Raw genomic sequence first — 22,391 nt, forward strand, 5'->3', positions numbered from 1 at the left:
CCCTCCCCCAAAACCTCCAGTCCTGCTTACATCTTGATTTTAGCCCCATGAGACCCGTTTCAAAGTTCTGACCTCCAGAACTATAAGATAATAAATTTGTGTCATTTTAAGCCACAAAAAATAAAATAAAAACACAGCACAGAATTTTCAAAGATAAAAATGAATTTAACAATTTGTATCAAAGGAGACAAGTGCCATTTGTGTGGGAGAGGAGCAGAATGAAGGGATGGGACTTGATTCACTAATGAGCTAATGTTAAAAACAACAGGTGTGCTGTGCACAAAACAAAGACAGTGCTTTGCCATGATCTGGACAGCAGGGCCAATTCAGCCCTCTGCACTGGAGGGCCCAAAAAAGTTAATCAATTTTGTTACCAGAGTTGCCACAGACCATTGCTCAAAACACACCAACACCTCCCTTGAACAGGAACTAACATATATCTTTAAGTCACAAGGTCTGGACACACACACACACACACACTCACAAAAGAAGCTGTATGAAGAGAAAAACAAAAACCAGATAGAACTAGCTAAAACCAAGATGGTGACAAATCTGACCTCTAACAGACCCTGAGTTTCATTCTACCCTGATTTTAGTGAATTAGGTACTAAACGACACACCTACCAGCGGTCACGATGGGAAGTCTTGGACCAAAAAGGACAGAAAAAGGATGACATCGCATTTCCAGGAAAGCCCTGCCTCTCTTCCAGAAAACTAATGTATATGCCTCCCCATCATTAGTCTCACTCCTCCCACCCATTGTCCTTACTCATTAAAAGCAAATCCCTCTCACCATTAAGGTGATAGTTGTAAACTAAGTTTATAGTTGTAAACAAGTTCCCGCTTCTTTATTCTCTGGCCATTGAATAAAGCTCGCGCTGCTTCAATCTCAGCTTCAGTTTCATTTTGGCTCTGAGAACTGAAACAGAAAAAGTACATTCCCCGCTGAGACAGGGGGCCTCGGCCAGTCTATGGCCTGAGTGGGGGGTCCATATGTCCTAATTTGGTAACAGTTTTAAAAGAAAGAAAAAAAAATCAGCTTAAAAGTTAAGGAGGGAGAGTATTCTTCTCTGGGGCTGTGAAGCCCAGTGGTGGCTGCATGCAAACCCTTGTTATGAGCTGGGAGGACTTCTGTGTGAGGTGGCCAGTGGGATTGTCAACTGTCATGAAACCGAACATGAAACCAAGAGCCTGGGCACATGGGCTTTCCTTCAGCATTCTCAGAGGGGACATTCCCGCTGACCACCCACTCTGTTACCCCAGCCCCCTTCCAGGGCAAGGGTGGGTATGGGTCATAAACTGCTCCTCTGTTCTCACATCTCCCACATCCTCAGGTCTTCCTCTCCCAGATTCCTCCTTTATCTCTTACTCACAGCTTCCCCCCTGGAACTTCCCCAGGGTTAACACGGGATCTTCTGAAATGTTAGTCCTACATACATGGGGCTAGTGGGTGTTGAGGGAGGAGGCCCTGTGGAGGGAACCAAAGGGTCAGGAATGTGACAAGGAGACAGGAACTCCAGCTCTGGTCCCCACCCAGGCACTAACTGCATGTGGCCTTTGCACCACTGGGGGATCAGTGTCCTTTTTTGGAGCAATGAGAACCCCCTGCAAAAGTCTGTGATCTGGCTACCTGGGAGGTTGGGAACGTGGAGAGCATGGGGCCCACGTGACCAAGGGGAAGAGGAAGGGAAGGAGGATCACACAGGAGACCAGCAATGGCTGGCTTGGTGCCTGTGGCCCAGGACCCAGAAGAAGAGGTTTCGGGCAGGGTCAGTTCTCCTTCCCCCATAATCACCAACTGACCTGGGTCCCCCCAAGTGCTGGGAGTCAGCAAGACAGGAGGAGACAGGGGCTGTGAGAGGCGTGGATTACCTCTTAAGGACTGATATGAAGAAGACCTTATATCATATAGTGCACTATACATTAATGAAGTAACTTATATGTACTTTCTTATCGAATTGTATCAAGACATTTTCGAGACTGTATTGTGATTACTCCCTTCCCAGAGAGAACATCAGGTTCTGAGGGGCCACACAGAGTCTCAGTATTGGAGCTCGTTTTCAGATGGGTTCCAGGGTTGTGAGATAATAAAAAATATATATTGTTCTCTGCACCCAGTTCCTGGCACAGAACTTCTGAAATCCTTGTTATTTCCTAAGTGATAAGAACACTAGGAGCAACCCTTGTTCTAATATATCCTTTGACCCCTTCCTGGACACAAACTCCTAAATACTTTGAGGCAATCTGGGTGGGCTCCTGGATGGCTCCTGGGTGGGGGCTGGTCACCAGGAAGACCAAGCCATTATTAGAAGCTTGGAATTTTCAGTGCCACCCCCCATCCTCTAGACAGGGGAGAGGGGCTGGAAATAGAGTTAATAATTGATTACGCCTACATGATGATGCCTCCATAAAAATCCCAAAATTATGCGGTTCAGAGGGCTCTCAGTTTGGTGAACATATTGAAACTGGAGAGCTCCTGTTAGGAATCTGCAAGTCATCCTGACTCTCTCCAACGTAGGCTTCTTCCCTGCCTTGATCACCAGAAGCCATGGGTGATGGCAGATGAATAGCTTCCAGGGTTCTAATATGGAAGATTCCCAGGCTACTTTCCTGCCAAAGACACTCTCCTCTCACAGTACCCTAGTTACAAGCTTTCCCTTGGCTCTGTTTCACCCTCCACTTCTTCTGACCTTATGTCCTGCTCATGTTCATGTTGCAGAGGCTTGTAGAACAACATAAATTCAAAAGGAGACCAGAAGAAACATCAGGTGGGCACATAATGAGGGACTATCAGTAATGACCTCTATTGTTTTTCAGTTAAGTGTATGGTGCTCACAAGTATGTAGATCCCAGACTGGTTGGAACCAAAAGGTTGATGATGTTGACTCCAAATTACCTCACCACCCACCAATCAGTAGAATGTCCATTAGCTGATCATGCACCTCAGACGCCCCTCCCTCACCCTGGCTTTAAAAACCATTCCCTGAATGCTATCAGGGAGTTTGGGTCTTTTGACCACTACCTACCTGGGACACTTGCTTGGCGCCCTGCAATAAATGCTGCACTTTTCTTCACCACAACCCAGAGTCAGTAGATTGACTTTACTGCACATGGGTGAGGGAACCAAGTTTGATTTGGTAACAAGACTAGTAGACATTCCTAAAACATAATTATTCCCAAAGAGTTCACCCCAATACTCTTACCTCATTTACATTTAATTTTTCATCATATCAAGTTATTTTTCTTGCTGACAAATTTGCAACAGAAATAATATGAACTTAGTTGATTTCAGTAAACTTAGGTACAATTAAAGTATTATACTTAACATTGATGACTATAAAAACATGTCTATATTAATTAAACCTACAATCTTAAACTTGTTTTTATTCATTAAAAATTAGTCCTAGATCACATGATCCTTTAAAAATTTGGGTTAGTTTCTGTTGTACTTAGAAATATTTTATTTGCAAGCACTTACTTTCCTTTAAGCCAACTAAATAGAGCCCATTTACAAATTAATTTTTACATGAGGTCAGACAGAACCAGAGATTTCGTAGCTTCATTTAAAAACTTGTTTAATGGGGACAGTGTTTCAGTATAGGAAGGTGAAAAAGGGGAAGGGGAAAGGGATAAATTAGGAGTTTGGGATTAAAATATACACACTACTATGTATAAAATAGATAACCAACTAGGGCCTATTGTATAGCACAGGGAACTCTACTCAATATCTTGTAATAGCCTATAATGGAAGAGAATATAAAAAAGAATATAGATGTATAACTGAATCACTTTGCTGTACACCTGAAACTAACACAACATTGTAAATCAACTATATTTCAAAAAAATTTTTAAACTAAAAAAGAAAAACTCTTAGTCATGAACCAGATATTTTAATATAAAACTTATTAGTTTATAAATAATAGTTGGAATAAGTTAAGTTTACTCACTCAAGTTTAAAAGGATTCTTTTTTCTTAAAGTTTTACTAATTTAGCTAAGGCCATAGTCTCAGGCAATGTGGGCTGTGTTTGCATTTCAAGGACATGACATAAGAGTTATAACTTAGCAATACTTTTACTTTTTTAGGGTCAGGATTTTGAAAAGATACTTTATCAAGCCAGCTTTCTCTAAACATATATGCAAAAATATTTTGGAATATCAAAAGAGTGTCATGTTGGCTGTTTTCTTCCAGTGCCTAAACAATACTTTGGTCACACAGTGTTAGAAAAAATACCATCTTTTTTCTTTTCATGGAAGAATAGATGAAAATTTCCCAATGTGTAAGGTACACCCTATAGAACTACAAGATGGAACAGAGCTCTGATTATCCATTATTCTTATTTATGGTCAATATTACCAGAAACAGACAGACCAGGACCAGATGAACCAATACTCAGTAGTCTCTCAGGGCCACAGTTCCCTGGCAAGAGAATGGAGGATTGTCTACCTACCATTGCAGATGGGGGTACCAACAAGACTTGGTCCAACAGGGAGTTTTCCAGTTACCAATCAGGCAGCGTCAGATGGCGAGGGACTCCTTGACCCAGAAGGAAAAGTCCAATTAAAGTGGCAGTAGGCTCAAAACCAGATGACCAAATCTTATGCCTTTTTCCCCTAAAAGGAAACCTCCAATTAAGGCAACCGGTAAGTCAGAATACCCTGGTGTCATCACATGTGAGGTTCCACCAGTTACCAGAGACATATCACAGACCAGACCAGGACCAGAGCCTTGTTTCTTTCACCCTGAAATTGAAAGCACTGTGGGCCAGTGATGCCTGGTCAGTGGCAGTGCTTGGGGCTGTCCCTGAGCCAAAGGTGCCCAGGCAGCTGCCGGACATGTTCTGAGAGCTTTTACTGTAACAGCGTGGTAGAGTGAGTCTGTTTTCCAAGGTTGGCAGAGATTGCAATGTCGAAAACAAGCTAGGAAAATCTTACCCTGCTAAGAGATTGTGAACCTGGCTTTGCCACCCTTGATTCCTCCCCTGGGTCGGAAAAGAATGGCTGACAGACTGAGGAGAAGGGAAGGCAGGGATCACTTTTTAGTGACCCCTATGCAAGGGAGTGTGCTTTCACTTTAAGTCAACCATGAGAGCTGGGCTTAGTCTTCCTGAGTAAGAGGACCTCATCCAAAAAAAAAACACGTGGATTTCTTCACCATTTGTAAACACTGAAGAGGAAGTAGGAGGCCTGTGGGTCTGGGCTGTACCTGTCCATGAGATTCCAATGGGGATGTCAATGTGAGCCACTCCAACCCCTACCATGGTCCCAGCTATGTGAGGGACATTCACCACACCAGGGGCCTCAGCAGGACTGTAATTGTCTCACCTGAGTGTGTCTTTCCTACACTTTATAGCTCTCCTCAGCCAGCCCCAATTCTTATAATGGGGTCAGTGGGAGGAAGAAAGAGGGAGAAGCTAACTCTTTTCCTGTCCCTGCAGCAGCTATCTCAGTTGGAGGAGGGACGGAGCCAGAGGAGGGGAGATTACAATTCTATGAGTCTGGAGATTGTTTATGAGACCAATTGGACTTTTGCTTACCTGAGTGGGACCAGGAGACAGACTATTTCCTGAGCCAGTCCTCCCCTCCTCCAACCAGGAAATGTGTGCTTTGCCTCTGTGCATTTTAGAGACCTTATTGATGTCCAGGAATACCGGCCTTGTCCTGAACATGTGATGCCCTAAGGAGACCGAGATATGAGAGGCCAAGTCTTGTTAATCACCACAGATCAGTGCGCAACTGCAACTGAAAAGCTTAGCAAACATTTGCAGGGTAACAGAAGGACCACACCCATTTTCAACTTCAGCAACTGCTTTTATAGTTAAGCCAATTGCAGGGGGTTTTCAGGAGGAACTCAGCCTGAACCCTGCTGGTCCACACAACAGCCTGAGGGCTTTAGGCAAGACATTTAATGTCTGTCTTCCTTCCCTTTTCTCCTGTTCCCTGTTTTGCTTACCTGGATCCCCAGACTTAGTCTGGTCTCAGATGGAGGCCTGGCACTCAGCCTCTTGGTCAACAGTCTAGCCTACTCAGTGTCTGGTGGTGAAGGTCTGACCATGCACACAACACATTGGTTGAGGGTCTGCCAGAAGATGGAGGAACATGAGAGGAGGTGGTACGACCAAAAAATACTGAATTTCGCTGTCTTACTGGACCTTGTGGATTCCTTTGAACCCAATTCCAACCTGTTTCAGGCATCGGATAGACAGATTATCCTGAAAGCAGAACCCAAACCTAGAAAAGTTTTTCAAAGTGTGGCCCTCAAGTGCAATCAGCAACTTTTTTATGTCTCTTGTAGACTCTGCCAAGATTCTACTTTGGGTTCCTACCTTGTGTGGGGAGAAGACCCCTTTGCAGAGGTTCACAGACCTCCGATGGGGCCAGTTAGGAGTTTCTCCTGCTGAGGCAGCAGCTGTGCTAGTATCCAATGAATAATTCCACTTGGTAGGTGCCCAGTAGTCACCATGACAGGTCTGTGTCACCTGTTGTCCTGAAGAAGATTCATGTGATCACAGGGCACTTAGGAAATGAAGGTCAGACTATGGAATGTGAGGTGTGCATTCAGGGAATCAGGTCCCCGCCTGCATGCAGTTCAGACCAGAGAAGGAGAAGGTGTGAACTTGGTTCTCTTATTTTACTATTTCGTATTTTACTACTAAGGGTTTTCAGTGGCTGTCTGTGTGTGTCCATCTGTATCCACAGCTGCTTGTCAAGTTCATTTGTGAGCTTTCATCTTTGTCTTACATTCCTTTGTACATGGAATGCAAGTCTCTCTTGTCCCTGCCTCCTCCCTTAATGATTTCTCAGTCTTTCTTCCTCCATAGCATTGATTGTCTCTATATGTCAGACAGAGTATTTCTCTCATGTCCTCAAACTATGGAAGAAGGGAAAGATTCATGACTGACTGCAGATAAGAGAATATACGCAGCATCAATATGGAAAGAACTGAGATATTTTTCTTTTTAAAATCTTTACTTCTATAATATAATGATTACCTACACACTGAACAACCATCCCCCAAAATAGAACATCTTCAATAACTATACCTCCTATTTACTCACATGCCCTGTCACCAGCCCTTGGGTAAAAATTTCATGAAGTATGTATTTATGTTTCTTTTTTTCATTTGTTGTCTTATCACTAACATATACAGCCCTAAACAATATCTTGTTGAGTTCACCTGAAGCTTTATTTAAAGGTCATTTTACCAGTTCTTAATTTAAAAACTCCACATTATGCTACTAATATTTATTTATCTATGTATAGCTATGGCTCATTCCTTTCAACGCTGCAGAGCTCAATTTATGTATCTATTCTCTGTCAATGGCTATCTTCTCCTTCCTCACAGTTATGAAGACTGTTATTAGGAACACTTTTTTACACGTCCCTTGTACATTTTTCATAGTGACTTATAGGTACCCTCTTAGGAGTGGAAATGCTGGGTCCCAAGGTTCATGAATGTGCAATTTTATACAATTAAGCCATATTGCTTTTCCAAAGTGATTGTATTGATTTACATTCCCAGCAGCCATGTTTCAGAGATACTGTTGATCCACACTCTCATCAATACTCAGTGTTGTCCAACTTTTATTTTTCTGATTGGATGGATGTACAATGTCATCTCATTGTGCACAGATTTGCATTTTCCTCATTAATAAGGAGGCTGCTAAACCTCTGTGTGCCTACGGGCCACACGTGATTTTGTTTTTGTTTTTTTCTGAGAAAGGTCTGTTTATGTCTTTTGCCCACTTCCATCCTGGATTATTTCCCATCTCTTTAGCAATTTCTAAAATTTTTTAAATACCTCCTTTCCATTGATCCTTAGTTGACAACATTTGTGCAAACATCTTCTCCAGATTTGTGGACCTTCTTTACTTTTCTTAGGCATTTCTTTTCATGAACTTATTTTTCTTTTCATGAGCTTTTTTTTCTTTTCATGAGCTATTCATTATAATGTAGTCAGAAGCACTCCTTTTTTGTACAGTTATCATCTGGATATCTCATATAAGAAATTTTTCTGTACCCTAAGATTCACTATATTTTCTTCTAGAATATTCCATTTGAAGTTTAGGTCTTTACTCTCCTTTTGGAGTTGATTGTCAAAAGTGATATAGATAGAGAATCAGTAACCTTTTTCCATATGGATAACTAGTTTGTCCAGCTCCATTTACTAGACAGTGCCTTCTTTACCCACTAACACGCTATGTGCTTCTTCCATTCAACAGAATTTCATTCATGCCAGAGTCTAACACAGGGCTCTGTGCCAGGACCCAACTATAGCATTAAAGGATACTTTGTTTGTTTTTATAATGTATGAAATATACATGATAATACACCATGTACAGTATGGGAAACCCTCCCATTTCTTCTTCTTCTAAAGAAACTTTGGTATTTTCACCTTGATCTTCCATATAAATTTAAGGATCCAGGTTCCTTCCTCCCTCTCTGTGTCCCCCTCCTTGCTGTCTTGCCTTGTGTCCCCAGAGCCCCTTCTGGTAGTTTGATTCACTCATCAGATGTGACCCCATGACCCACCAGAGTGATCCATGCCCAAGGTTGAAAATGTGGCAGTCAGGTATAACTCTCCTAACAATGAAAAATCAGAAGGACAAAGAAAATTTAGAGAAATGCTTCTCCCTCATTCACTGGAAGCTTTGAAAAGTTGCTCACAGCCTTCCTCCTTCCCTGTCCTCTGTACTCCCCTAGGTGTCTTGGCTAAGTGACCTCCCAGGGGTCCTTGGAGACCAGCCTTTCCTGACCCCTAGTACCTCCCTGCCCTCTCCTTAGTCACTGAGCCTCTGGAAGTCACACTCTTGTATTTTTCTTTTTTGGGAAATGCTTGTGCTGTAGAGAAGGATTGTAAATATGGTTGCTATGGTTTCATTCTCATTTCCTGGAAATGTGAGTTCTGAACTCTCAACCAGATCTTCTTGCAAGAGGGGTGCAAGTCAGAGGCTGTTGTACTCCCTGCTGCCTCCCACCCTGGGCGTCATTTCCCAGGCAGGACAGAGGTTTGCCAGTCCTTGCTCTCTACTGTGTCTGCATTTCCCTGGATGAGAAGAGTTCTGTGCAGTGTCCTGTGCTAGGGGCTGCAGGGAGCACTTCACCAGACTCAACATTTTCTGCTGTTTTAGTGAAAACATTCCAATCTGATCTCTGACACCAGAAATGTCTTTCCTCTCTGGCACTAGTGAGTAAGCAAACTCTTTGCACTTGCAGTGATGGGATGCTTGTTTTGTGTTTGGAGGCCTGAGAGGTAGCCTTGGCTGGTGGAGAGCTGTGGTTTGGTGCAGAAGGCCTGGTCATCCTTCTCAGGTGGTTAAGAGAGTGAGGGGGGTGCTAAGAACTGCCCAGGGCTAGGGCAATAGTGGTGAGAATGAGAGAAGTGACTGGATTCTGGATAGATTTGTTAGGTTGCAGGATTGGGGATGTGAAGTGTAAGAGAGAAAATTATGTGGACAGCCCCATGTGCAAATGAGGGATGGCATTGATATTACCTGAAAGGGATAAGACTATGGGAAGAGAGGGATGGGGGCTTGAGACAGGTTTGACCTTGTTCAGTTACTAAAGATCATCCTAGACATACAAGCAGGACATGTTGTATAAACAATGGGATATTTGGGTCTGAGGTCAGAGGAGAGGCCTACAGTAGAGATATAAATTTAAGAGTTGCCAGCACATAGGTGGTGCTGGACAACATGGGACAGGTTAAGGAACTTAAAGGTGCAGCAGGGCTGGGACCAAGTCTGTCATAGGGGAGGAAATAATTTTCCTCTACCCTTGTAGGTTCTTATGGCTGGTTGCAGAATTAAAATAACATGAGACAGATTAATAAGAGCAAAAAACAAATTTAGTTTCATATGTAAGGGGCCTCCATAATATGAGGCAAACAGGAGTTCAGGCAATTAGGGCTAATTTGTCATTTGGAGTTTAGAAGGGGTAAGAGTCTGGGACAACAAAAGAGAAAATCAATTTACAGGAAGATGGAAAAACAAATGTTTGGTACACAAATGTTTGCCATGCCAGGCAGAAACAATGGGAAACAGAGAGGACTTTGATCAAACAGGCCTTGCTAGGTTTCCCCAAGTCTACCACACTAGCTCATAGTCTTTGTAGAAATCTCTGGTGATAGCTCTTCTTCTTGGAATAGGCCCTTTATCTAAGTTCTTTTATGCAGTTAAGGAGAAGGTAAAAGCTCTTTCTGAGTCTTTGGTTTCTTAAAAGTAATCATCCTAAAATAATCCTTGTGCCAAAGAGACACACTTGGGGCAGCAAATTTTGTTCCCTTACAACATGGACACTCCAGTTTTAGATGTCACTGTGCGGGGAAGGTGCACACAAAGCAAGGAGTGGTCAACCACATCCACTTCCTGCTTTAGTTTCATAAAATGATGTTGGGGAGGAAAAGTTTTTCTTCTACCATTCTAGCTTCTTGTGGCTGGTCTAAGAAGTAAATTGACATGAGACAGATTAATAGGAGAAAAACCAAATTTAATTACTGTACCCATGTCAGGGGGCTCCAGAAGAATATGAGGCCCAGAGTCAGTCAGGCAATCAAGGCTTATGTATTCATTCTGAGCTAAAGAGCTGAGGCTAGGGGTCTAGGACTTCAGAGCAGAGGAAGACAACTCACAGGGTAATGGGAAGAGCAAGTGCTTGGTAAACAAGTATTTGCCTTGCCATGTGGAGACATTGGGACACAGAGAGGAATGTGAACATATAGACCTTGGTAAATTTCACGGTCTACATGCCTAGCTCATATTCTTTTTAGTTACCTCTGGTGACAAGCCCGCCATCTAAATGCTTTTAAGTATTTAAGGGGCAGGTAAAAAGGAAAACTTTCTGAGTCTTCTGTTTCTTAAAAATAACCAACCCCAAATAATCCTTACACCAGAGAAACATTTTGGGGTGGCAATATGTGCTCCCCTACACTGGTCACTGTTCTGATTTTTCTTTCACATTTGAAATGAAATGGCTTCTCATTGTTCAATTTGTTACTGAATTGCTTGCCTGGACCCTAGCCTGGGTAAGACCCCTTGAACAGCACAAGCTTTATTCAAGGGCTAAAGAATGGAGAAGCAGCAACTTTTAGCTTGCAAATCAACTTCTCAACCCAATTTGGGTGGAGATGCCATATGTTTTGGAGGGTCGGGGTAAACAGGAGGGAACGGGAAAGAGAGGGAGGAATATTCATTACTTACCAGAGAACAGGGATGTGGTTTGGATGGGAAACTGAGGCAACACTCCTTTTCAGTCCTTGTATGGGCTTTTCCGGTTGTTGTTATGGCAATAGTCAACTGTCCTGTTGCTGGTGGATGTGTCATTTAGCATGCTAATGCATTACAATGAGCATATAATGAGGCTCAGTCCATTGGAAGTCAAATCTTTTGCCATCTTGGGCCTAGTTGGTTCTAACCAGATCTTAAAATTTTCTTTGCAGCTTCCTCCAGAAACTTAGATAAGAGCAATTGGTTTCCATTCAAGGGAGGGGCAGGGATATGATTCTGGGGCAACAGCCTTGGTAACAAGGTATCTTTCCTTTTCCTGGCTTAAAGGTCACATTTCAAATACATTCAAAATACCCTCTCTCCACGCTGAGGTCGCTGATGCTAAGTGTAACAGAACATCAGAATGGGATGCATTCTTTCTTTCTCCCTATTGGCTGATACATGGCAATAATTGCTGCTCCATTTCAAGGTAAACCACCACATAGATATTTCAAATCAGGTGGCCACAAACTAGTTAGATCACTGTCAAAGCTCTCACCTGTATAGGAGGTATAAAAGGGTTGGGGTGAGGGAATTTGTGAAGGGATATTTTGAGGGAGATGTTAGGGTAGGGGATCCCCAGGGCAAAGATGGAGAGTGATGCCTGACCCCTCACCTCAAACTCAGAATGAGGGTTTTAGCAGGAGCTTAGGGAGAGCAGCTAGAGGACAGGGAATTGGGTTTGTCGCAAGCCTGAGATATCTAAATGTGAAAGTCAGGTTAGCAAGTCAGGTTAGCAAGATGTGGCAGGCAAGCCCAAGAAGCAGCTGGGCAGAAAGTATGTTAGGGTGAAGGGTGTGATGTGTGGCCCATACGTCTGATCCGGGCCACACGCAGGAGAAGACTGGTGTGGGGTCACCTCAGTGTCCTTCTCAGAGGGCTACCTGCAGGAGGGACCAGTCTGGAGTGTGGAGTTGATGAGAGAAGTGTGGGATGTGCATGCAAACCTAGAAGTTGTCGGTGGGTATACGGAACAAGTACACTTCCCTAAGGCTGCACATCTCACCTCTCTTTAGGGTTCCCAAGGGGAGACATTGTTTGTAAAGGGCTGTTGGGAAGGCTGTGCTTAGCCCCTGGATTGGCTAGTTTCTTCTAGGGAAATGGCAGGAGTGACCGTTTTCAAATTACCTTGTTTTTGTGACTCTAAATCCCACCTTAACAATCTCTCTCTCCTGTTCCTAAGCCCATTACTCTCCCCATCACAGACCACCACAGTCTTTTCAATTTAACATAGTTCTCCACAATTCATCTTCAATATGTTTATTGGTGTATATTAATGTATACATGTATCCATGAGAACTATATAGTAAAGCTTTATGTGGATCCCTTAAGGTGTCCACAAAAGGTATTGAGCTTAAAGTCTGTGTTATAATAAAAATACCTATTTGGTCTTTGTCCCCAATTCCTGGAAGGAGCTCCTAAAGCCCTTGAAATTTCCAGAGTGATAGGAATTTCTTTTTTAAGCTAATGAGATGACTGGGGTGGGGAGACTATAGAGCACCAGGATGGGGGCTAGGGGCCAGAAAGACCAAGCCAGAGTTAGAGGTTGGAACTTTCAGCCCCTTCCTTCCCTTCCTTCCCCACAACCTCCAGGGAGGGGAGGAGGGCTGGAGATTGAGTTCAGTCATCAATGGTCAATGGCTTAATCAACCATGCCTGTGTAACAAAACCCCTAACAAGATCAGTTTCTGACTTTCTAAACTCAATATTATTTGGGGCATCTATGTTGATGCTCATACGTCTATTTTATTTTTTCTGACACAGCAGTCAGTTAAATGTATATCCCACTATTTATTAATTATAAAAAGGACACGGTATTACCTAGAATACAGGCAAAGCTGCTGTAAAAGAGGGACCCAAACACGGAGATGGAGCACCAGGGAAGGCTTTCCCTCCCTCTGAGGGCAGTGCAGAGGTTAGCAGACTGCACAGCCGGGTGCTGGTTTCGTCTTGGTCAGGTAGAGCTCAGGCCCGGCCCATCTTCACAATCCACCATCTCCATGCCCTTGTCCCCATCTGTGTGCTTGTCTCTAGGGGAGCAATCTAGTCTTCTCTGATTATCACATCAAGCTTGGCCCACATTTCACTTGGTTCTCTCACTCCTCTGTCTCTCCCCTGGAAAATAAGCTCTGTGAAATCAAGCATTTCTATTCCTGGAGCTCCAGGGCTGGGACAGTGCCTGGCACAGAGCAGACACTCAATAAGAATTTGATTAGAGAATAAAGGAAAGAATAGAGAATGATTTTGCTCAGAGAATAAAGGGAGGATTTGCTTCTAGAATAAAGAAGTAAAGGAAGGACAAATTTGACAGTTCACATGCTGTTTTCATTTCCCCTGTGATTGCTTTGAGCTTATTGAGACCCGCTTTGTAAGCAAGTGATAGTTTCTGAAGATATGATCTCAATATTGCTGATACTATGTTTTCACAAATCACAGAGCCTTCACAGTAGAGGGGAGGAAAGGCTAGGTTTTAGTCAGTAGAGTGAGATGGAATACAAATATCCTTAAACACAGTTATTCTCTGTTTAAGCAGTTAAATTGAGGCCACACAGAGTCTCAGGTTAATAACTATGATTTGCAGTCAGTCTCAATGTGAGCCGTGGATACAGGACTTTTCGGTAAGCTCAGAGCCATTCACAGCACCAGTGTCATCTTTGACACCACTTGAGAGCTAAGCCTCCACTAAATTTTTCTTGAAATAGTAGGATTGGTCATCATCTAAGAGTTTGTTCATAAACTAACATGTGGATACACCAATTTAAAGTAAATTTTAAATTTGGTTCAGCCACTATGGAGAACAGTATGGATGTTCCTTTAAAAACTACAAATAGAGCTACCATATGATCCTGCAATCCCACTCCTAGGCATATATTCAGAGATAAACATAATTTGAGAAAATACATGCACCCCAGTGTTCATAACAGCACTATTTACAATAGCCTAGACACAGAAGCAACCTAGATGTCCATCAACAGATGAGTGGATAAAGATCTGGTATATATACACAATGGAATATTACTCAGCCATAAAAAAGAATAAAATAATGCCATTTGCAGCAACATGTATGGACTTAGAAATTATCACACTAAGTGAAGTAAGCCAGACAAAGACAAAACATCATATGATATCACTTATAAGTGGAATCTAAAAAATGATACAAATGAACTTATTTACAAAACAGAAATAGGTTCACAGACATATAAAATAAACTTATGGTTACCAGAAGGGAAAGGGTGGGAGGGATAAATTAGGAGTTTGGGATTAAAATATACACACTACTATATACAAAATAGGTAACCAACAAGGACCTACTGTATAGCACAGAGAATTATAGTCAATATCTTGTAATAACCTATAAGGGAAGAGAATGTAAAGAAAGAATATATATTCATATACATATGTATAACTAAATCACTTTACTATACACCTGAAAGGAACACAACATTGTAAACCAACTATACTTCAATAAAAAAATTTTTTTAATAAATTTTACAACAAGCAGTCAGAAAGTGACATGTGGAGAAATCCTTAATTTCACAGGACTTCTCCATGATTGTTTCTAGGTGAAGGTTTGGTCAATTGTCCACTCCTTCCCAACTGCTCCTAATGCTGGCTTTACATTCTCCGTCAGCCACCAGGAAACTGGGTCTAGAACAACCCAGCTGAACTCTGACCTAGCCAGTGGGCATTTCCTTTCTCAGAGTCCACCAGGCAAACCTCTGGGCTGTGCTTTGGCATGGGCATCCCTTCATGGCCACAATCTACAGACGCTGCTTCTCCCTGCAGAGAGCCACTCACCTCCTTCAGCTGCACATTTCTAACAAGCCCTGAGAAGGCTCAGTATCACCCAAGGGGCCCCCAGGCGAACTGTCCTGCAGGCTGTGTGTATGTCCTCGTGATCACATGCCCATCACCAACTTCCCTAAAATATATCAAAGTTTATTTTTCCCCTCTGAACTCACTTCCTTCTCCTGTGAGCCCAACGAGATGGATCTTTTATTTAACTTTACATAATTTATATTTTATTGAGATTATAATTGACACATAATATTCAGATGTACAACATAATGATTTGATATTTTGTATATTGCAACATGATCACCACATTAAGTGTCACCACACAGTTACAATTTTTTCCTTTGTTGAGAACTTTTAAGATCTAGTCTCTTAGCAGCTTTCCAATACATATACAGTATTATTCACTATAGTCACCATGCTGCACATTACATAGCCATGGTTTATTTATTTTATTACTGGAAGTGTGTACCTTTTGACCACTTTCACCCAATTTTACTGGCCCTGTAGTGACCATCCCAGGTTTGTTCTCAGACTCCTGTCCTGACAAAGGCTCACGTGATCACAGGGGACCTAGGACCAAAATGTCTGACTGTGAGTTATGCATTCAAGGGCATCAGGCCTCAGCCCACACTGGGCACTGTGGCCACTCCAGCCCAGAGCCTATCAAATGGGATGCCAGACTCAGAGTGACCCTCACCATGGGGAACAGCCCAACCCTGGGGAACCCAGGAATGGGTGGAGCTTTCTGTCACCCACCACAAATGTCCTCATCACTGCAAGAGTCCCCTAGATTTAGTGGTATTTTTTATTTTACTACTAAGATCTTTAATTGGGTGTCTGTGAGTGTTCATCTGCATCCACAGCTAGTTGTCAAGTTCATTTGTGAGCTTGTCTTTGCCCTGCAGTTCTTTCTACCTGGAATGCCAGTCTCTCTTGTGCCCACCTCCTCCCTTAAGGATTTCTCAATTTTTCTCCCATCATAATATTGTCTCTACATGTCAGATCAAATATTTCTCTGATGTCCCTAAACTAAGGCAGGAGGGAGAGATGTATGACTGACTGCTGACAAAAGAATATATATACATTTGGAAAATACTTAGATTAAAAAGAAAAAGAAAAGAAAACACTTTAGTTGTATGTATAATATAATGATCACCTACACAGTGAAAAGCCATGCCCAGAAATAGAACATCTTCAATGACTTATACCTACTAATGTGTTCCTATTTATTCCATGGTCTGTCACCAGCCCTTGGGTAACAACTTCATGAAGTATTAATTTGTGATTCCTTTCTTTCATTCGTTGTGTTATCACTTACATATGCATGTCTAAACAATATTTTGTTGTATTTTCTTGAAGATTTCTTTAAAGAGTGTTTTACTTTTTTCCTACTATTTTTTCTACTAATTCTACTAAATTCTATTTATTTTAAACTCAGTATTGTGTTACTAAGATTTATTTATAAAAATGGATCATTCCTTTCAATGCTGTAGAGCTCAATTTATTTATCCATTCTCTGCAATGGCTAGCCTCTCCTTTTTCACAATTATGAAGACTGCTGTTAGAAACACTTTTTACATGTCCCCTGTAAATTTTTGCATAGTGACTCATAGGAACTATCTTAGGAGTGCAAACGTTCCAAGGTGCATGAATGTACACTTTTACACAGTTAAGCCACATTGTTTTTCCAAAGTGATTGTATTAATTTACATTCCCAGTAGCTATATTTCAGAAATCCTATTGATCCACATTCTCCCTAATACTCCAGTTGAATTGATGTACAATGTCATCTCATTGTGCACAGATTTGCATTTGCCTCATAACTCAGGAGTCTGGTAAACATTTTTTTTTAACATCTTTATTGGAGTATAATTACTTTACAATGGTGTGTTAGTTTCTGCTTTATAACAAAGTGAATCAGCTATACATATACATATATCCCCATATCCCCTCCCTCTTGTGTCTCCCTCCCACCCTCCCTATCCCACCCCTCTAGGTGGTCACAAAGCACTGAGCTGATCTCTCTGTGCTATGTGGCTGCTTCCCACTAGCTATCTATTTTACATTTGGTAGTGTATATATGTCCATGCCACTTTCTCACTTCGTCCCAGCTTACCCTTCCCCCTCCCCGTGTCCTCAAGTCCATTCTCTACATCTGCATCTTTATTCCTGTCCTGCCCCCAGGTTCTTCATAACCTTTTTTTTTTTTTTTAGATTCCGTATATATGTGTTAGCATACGGTATTTGTTTTTCTCTTTCTGACTTACTTCACTCTGTATGACAGTCTCTAGATCCATCCACCTCACTACAAATAACTCAATTTCGTTTCTTTTAATGGCTGAGTAATATCGCATTGTATATATATGTCACATCTTCTTTATCCATTCATCTGTCAATGGACACTTAGGTTGCTTCCATGTCCTGGCTCTTGTAAATAGAGCTGCAATGAACACTGTGGTACATGACCCTTTTTGAATTATGGTTTTCTCAGGGTATATGCCCAGTAGTGGGATTGCTGGGTCATATGGTAGTTCTGTGTTTAGTTTTCTAAGGAACCTCCATACTGTTCTCCATAGTGGCTGTATCAATTTACATTCCCACCAACAGTGCAACAGGGTTCCCTTTTCTCCACACCCTATCCAGCATTTATTGTTTGTAGATTTTTTGTTGATGGTCATTCTGACTGGTGTGAGGTGATACCCCATTGTAGTTTTGATTTGCATTTCTCTAATGATTAGTGATGTTGAGCATCCTTTCATGTGTTGGCAATCTGTATATCTTATTTGGAGAAATGTCTATTTAGGTCTCCTGCTCATTTTTGGATTGGGTTGTTTGGTTTTTTTATATTGAGCTGCATAAGCTGCTTGTAAATTTTGGAGATTAATCCTTTGTCAGTTGCTTCATTTACAAATGTTTTCTCCCATTCTGAGGGTTGTCTTTTAATCTTGTTTATGGTTTCCTTTGCTGTGCAAAAGCTTTTAAGTTCCATTAGGTCTCATTTGTTTATTTTTGTTTTTATTTCCATTTCTCTAGGAGGTGGGTCAAAAGGATCTTGCTGTGATTTATGTCATAGAGTGTTCTGCCTATGTTTTCCTCTAAGAGTTTTATAGGGTCTGGCCTTACATTTAGGTCTTTAATCCATTTTGAGTTTATTTTTGTGTATGGTGTTAGGGAGTGTTCTAATTTCATTCTTTTACATGTACCTGTCCAGTTTTCCCAGCACCACTTATTGAAGAGGCTGTCTTTTCTCCATTGTATATTCTTGCCTCCTTTATCAAGGATAAGTTGACCATATGCGCATGGGTTTATCTCTGGGCTTTCTATACTGTTCCATTGATCTATATTTCTGTTTTTGTGCCAGTACCATACTGTCTTGATTACTGTAGCTTTGGAGTATAGTTTCAAGTCCAGGAACCTGATTCCTCCAGCTCTGTTTTTCCTTCTCACGATTGCTTTGGCTATTCAGGGTCTTTTGTGTTTCCGTACAAATTGTGAAATTTTTTGTTCTAGTTCTGTGAAAAATGCCAGTGGTAGTTTGATAGGGATTGCTTTGAATCTGTAGATTGCTTTGGGTAGTATAGTCATTTTCACAATGTTGATTCTTCCAATCCAAGAACATGGTATATCTCTCCATCTGTTTGTATCACCTTTAATTTCTTTCATCAATGTCTTATAGTTTTATACATACAGGTCTTTTGTCAGATTTTTCATCATTAGTGTATAGGAATGCAAGAGATTTTGGTGCATTAATTTTGTACCATGCTACTTTACCAAATTCATTGATTAGCTCTGGTAGTTTTCTGTTAGCATCTTTAGGATTCTCTATGTATAGTATCATACCATCTGCAAACAGTGACAGTTTTACTTCTTTTCTGATTTGGATTCCTTTTATTTCTTTTTCTTCTCTGATTGCTGTGGCTAAAACTTCCAAAACTATGTTGAATAATAGTGGTGAGAGTGGACAACCTTGTCTTGTTCCTGATCTTAGAGGAAATGGTTTCCATTTTTCACCATTGAGAACATTGTTGGCTGTGGGTTTGTCATATATGGCCTTTGTTATGTTGAGGTAAGTTTCCTCTGTGCCTACTTTCTGGAGGGTTTATATAATAAACGGGTGTTGAATTTTGTCGAAAGCTTTTTTTGCCTCTATTGAGATGATCATATGATTTTTCTGCTTCAATTTGTTAATATGTTTTATCGCATTGATTGATTTGCGTATATTGAGGAATCTTTGCATTCCTGGGATAAACCCCACTTGATCATGGTGCATGATCCTTTTAATGTGCTGTTGGATTCTGTTTGCTAGTATTTTGTTGAGGATTTTTGCATCTGTGTTCATCAGTGATATTGGTCTGTAGTTTTCTTTCTTTGTGACATCTTTGTCTGGTTTTGGTATCAGGGTGATGGTGGCCTCGTAGAATGAGTTGGGGACTGTTCCTTTCTCTGCTATATTTTGGAAGAGCTTGAGAAGGATAGGTGTTATCTCTTCTCTAAATGTTTGATAGAATTCGCCTGTGAAGCCGTCTGGTCCTGGGCTTTTGTTTGTTGGAAGATTTTTAATCACAGTCTCAATTTCAGTGCTTGTGATTGGTCTGTTTATATTTTCTATTTCTTCCTGGTTCAATCTTGGAAGGTTGTTCTTTTCTAAGAATTTCCATTTCTTCCAGGTTGTCCATTATATTGGCATATAGTTGTTTGTAGTAATCCCTCATGATCCTTTGTATTTCTGCAGTGTCAGTTGATACTTCTCCATTTTCATTTCTAATTCTATTCATCTGAGCCTCCTCCTTTTTTTTCTTGATGAGTCTGGTTAATGGTTTATCAATTTTATTTATCTTCTCAAAGAACCAGCCTTTAGTTTTATTGATCTTTGTTAGTGTTTCCATCATTTCTTTTTCATTTATTTCTGATATGATTTTTATGATTTCTTTCCTTCTGCTAACTTTGGGGTTTTTTTTGTTCTTCTCTCTATAATTGTTTTCTGTGTAAGGTAGGTTGTTTATATGAGATGTTTCTTGTTTCTTGAGGTAAGATTGTATTGCTATAAAGTTCCCTCTTAGAACTGCTTTTGCTGCATCCCATAGGTTTTGGGTCATTGTGTTTTCATTGTCATTTGTTTCTAGGTATTTTTTGATTTCCTCTTTGATTTCTTCAGTGATCTCTTGGTTATTTAGTAGTGTATTGTTTAGCCTCCATAAGTTTGTATTTTTTATATACTTTCTCCAGTAATTCATATGTAGTCTCATAGCGTTGTGGTCAGAAAAGATACTTGATATGATTTCAATTTTCTTAAATTTACTAAGGCTTGATTTGTGTCCCAAGTTATGATCTATCCTGGAGAAGTTCCTTTAGCATTTTTTGTAGAGCTGGTTTGGTGGTGCTGAATTCTCTTAGCTTTTGCTTGTCTGTAAAGCTTTTGATTTCTCTGTCAAATCTGAATGAGATCCTTGCTGGTTATAGTAATCTTGGTTGTAGGTTTTTCCCGTTCATCACTTTAAATATATCATGCCACTCCCTTCTGGCCTGCAGAGTTTCTGCTGAAAAATCAGCTGATAACCTTATGGGGATTCCCTTGTATGTTACTTGTTGCTTTTCCCTTGCTGCTTTTAATATTTTTCTTTGTATTTAATTTTTGTTAGTTTGAGTAATATGTGTCTCAGTGTGTTTCTCCTTGGGTTTACTTGTATGGGATTCTCTGTGCTTCCTGTACCTGGCTGACTATTTCCTTTCCCACTTTAGGGAAGTTTTCAACTATAATCTCTTCAAATATTTTCTCAGACCCTTTCTCTTTCTCTTCTTCTTCTGGGGCCCCTATAATTCTAATGTTGCTACGTTTAATGCTGTCCCAGATGTCTCTGAGACTGTCCTCATTTCTTTTCATTCTTTTTCTTTATTCTGTCCCACGTTATTTATTTCCACCATTCTATCTTCCAGCTCACTTATCCATTCTGCTTCAGTTATTCTGCTATTGATTCCTTCTAGTGTATTTTTCTTTTCAGTTACTGTATTGCTCATTATTTTTTTTCATCTTTAGTTCTTCTATGTCCTTGTTAAACATTTCTTGTATCTTCTTCATCCATGCCTCCATTCTATTTCTAAGATCTTGGATCATATTTACTGTAATTACTCTGAATTTTTTTTCCATTAGATTACCTATTTCCTCTTCATTTTTTGTCTTGTGGGTTTTTACCTTGCTCCTTCATCTGCAAAATATTTTTCTGTTATCCCATTTTGTTTAACTTACTCTGTTTGTGGTCTCCTTTCTACAGGTTGCAGGGTTGTAGTTCCTCTTGCTTCTGGCGTCTGCCCCCTGTTGGGTGAGGTTGGTCAAGGGGCTTGTGTAGGCTTCCTGGTTGGAGGGACTGGTGCCTATGTTCTGGTGGGTAGAGCTGGTTCTTCTCCTTCTGGGGGGCAGTGCCACATCAGGGGGTGTGTTTTGGGTGTCTGTGAGCTTAGTACAACTTTAGGCAGCCTGTCTGCTGATGGGTGGGGCTGTGTTCCTGTCTTGCTGGTTGTTTGGCCTGAGACATCCAGCACTGGAGCTTGCAGGCTGTTGGGAGGAGCTGGGTCTTGGTGCTGAGATAGGACCTCTGGGAAAGCTCACACCAATTGATATTACCTGTGGCCAGGAATTCTCTGCTGGTCCAGCAGCCTGGACTCAGCACTCCCACCATGGGGGTTCAGGCTTGACCCCTGGCCAGGGAACCAAGACACTGCAAGCTGTGTGGTATGGCAAAAAAACAAATAAAATAACAAACAAAGAGACAAACAAAACCCAAGACAAATAATGAAAACAAACTAAACAAACAAAAACAGAGACAAACAACAACAAAAAAGAAAAGAAAACAAACAGAAAAACAAAACCCAAGACAAATACTAAAAACACAACCAAACAGAAACAACAAACATACCACACAAAAAAGAAAACAAAAAACAAGCAAACAACTAAACACAAAAACCAAAACAAACAATAAAAACAAAAATAAAAAAACAAAAATAAAAAACAAACAAAAAAAATTTAAAGAAAACAAACACACAAAAACGACAAAAAAGTTGAAAACAAAACAAATACAGAAAACATACAAAAAATTTAAAAACCCAAAAAACAAAGCAACAAGACAACAAATAAGTAAAATAAAAATAGAAAAATAAAAAATATATTAAAAAAATAAAACAACCACAGCAAAACAAAACAAAACCAAAAAGTAAAAATTTTAAAAATAAGAAAAAAAGTTCCCTGGGGCCTCTGCTATCAGTGTCCTTGACCCCACAGGAGCCACAGCCAACCTCTGCCTCCCCACGACACCCTCCAAGACCTCTACATATGTGTC

Source organism: Balaenoptera borealis, assembly GCF_965194805.1.
Source record: "Balaenoptera borealis genome assembly, chromosome: 2".
Lineage (NCBI taxonomy): Eukaryota > Metazoa > Chordata > Mammalia > Artiodactyla > Balaenopteridae > Balaenoptera > Balaenoptera borealis.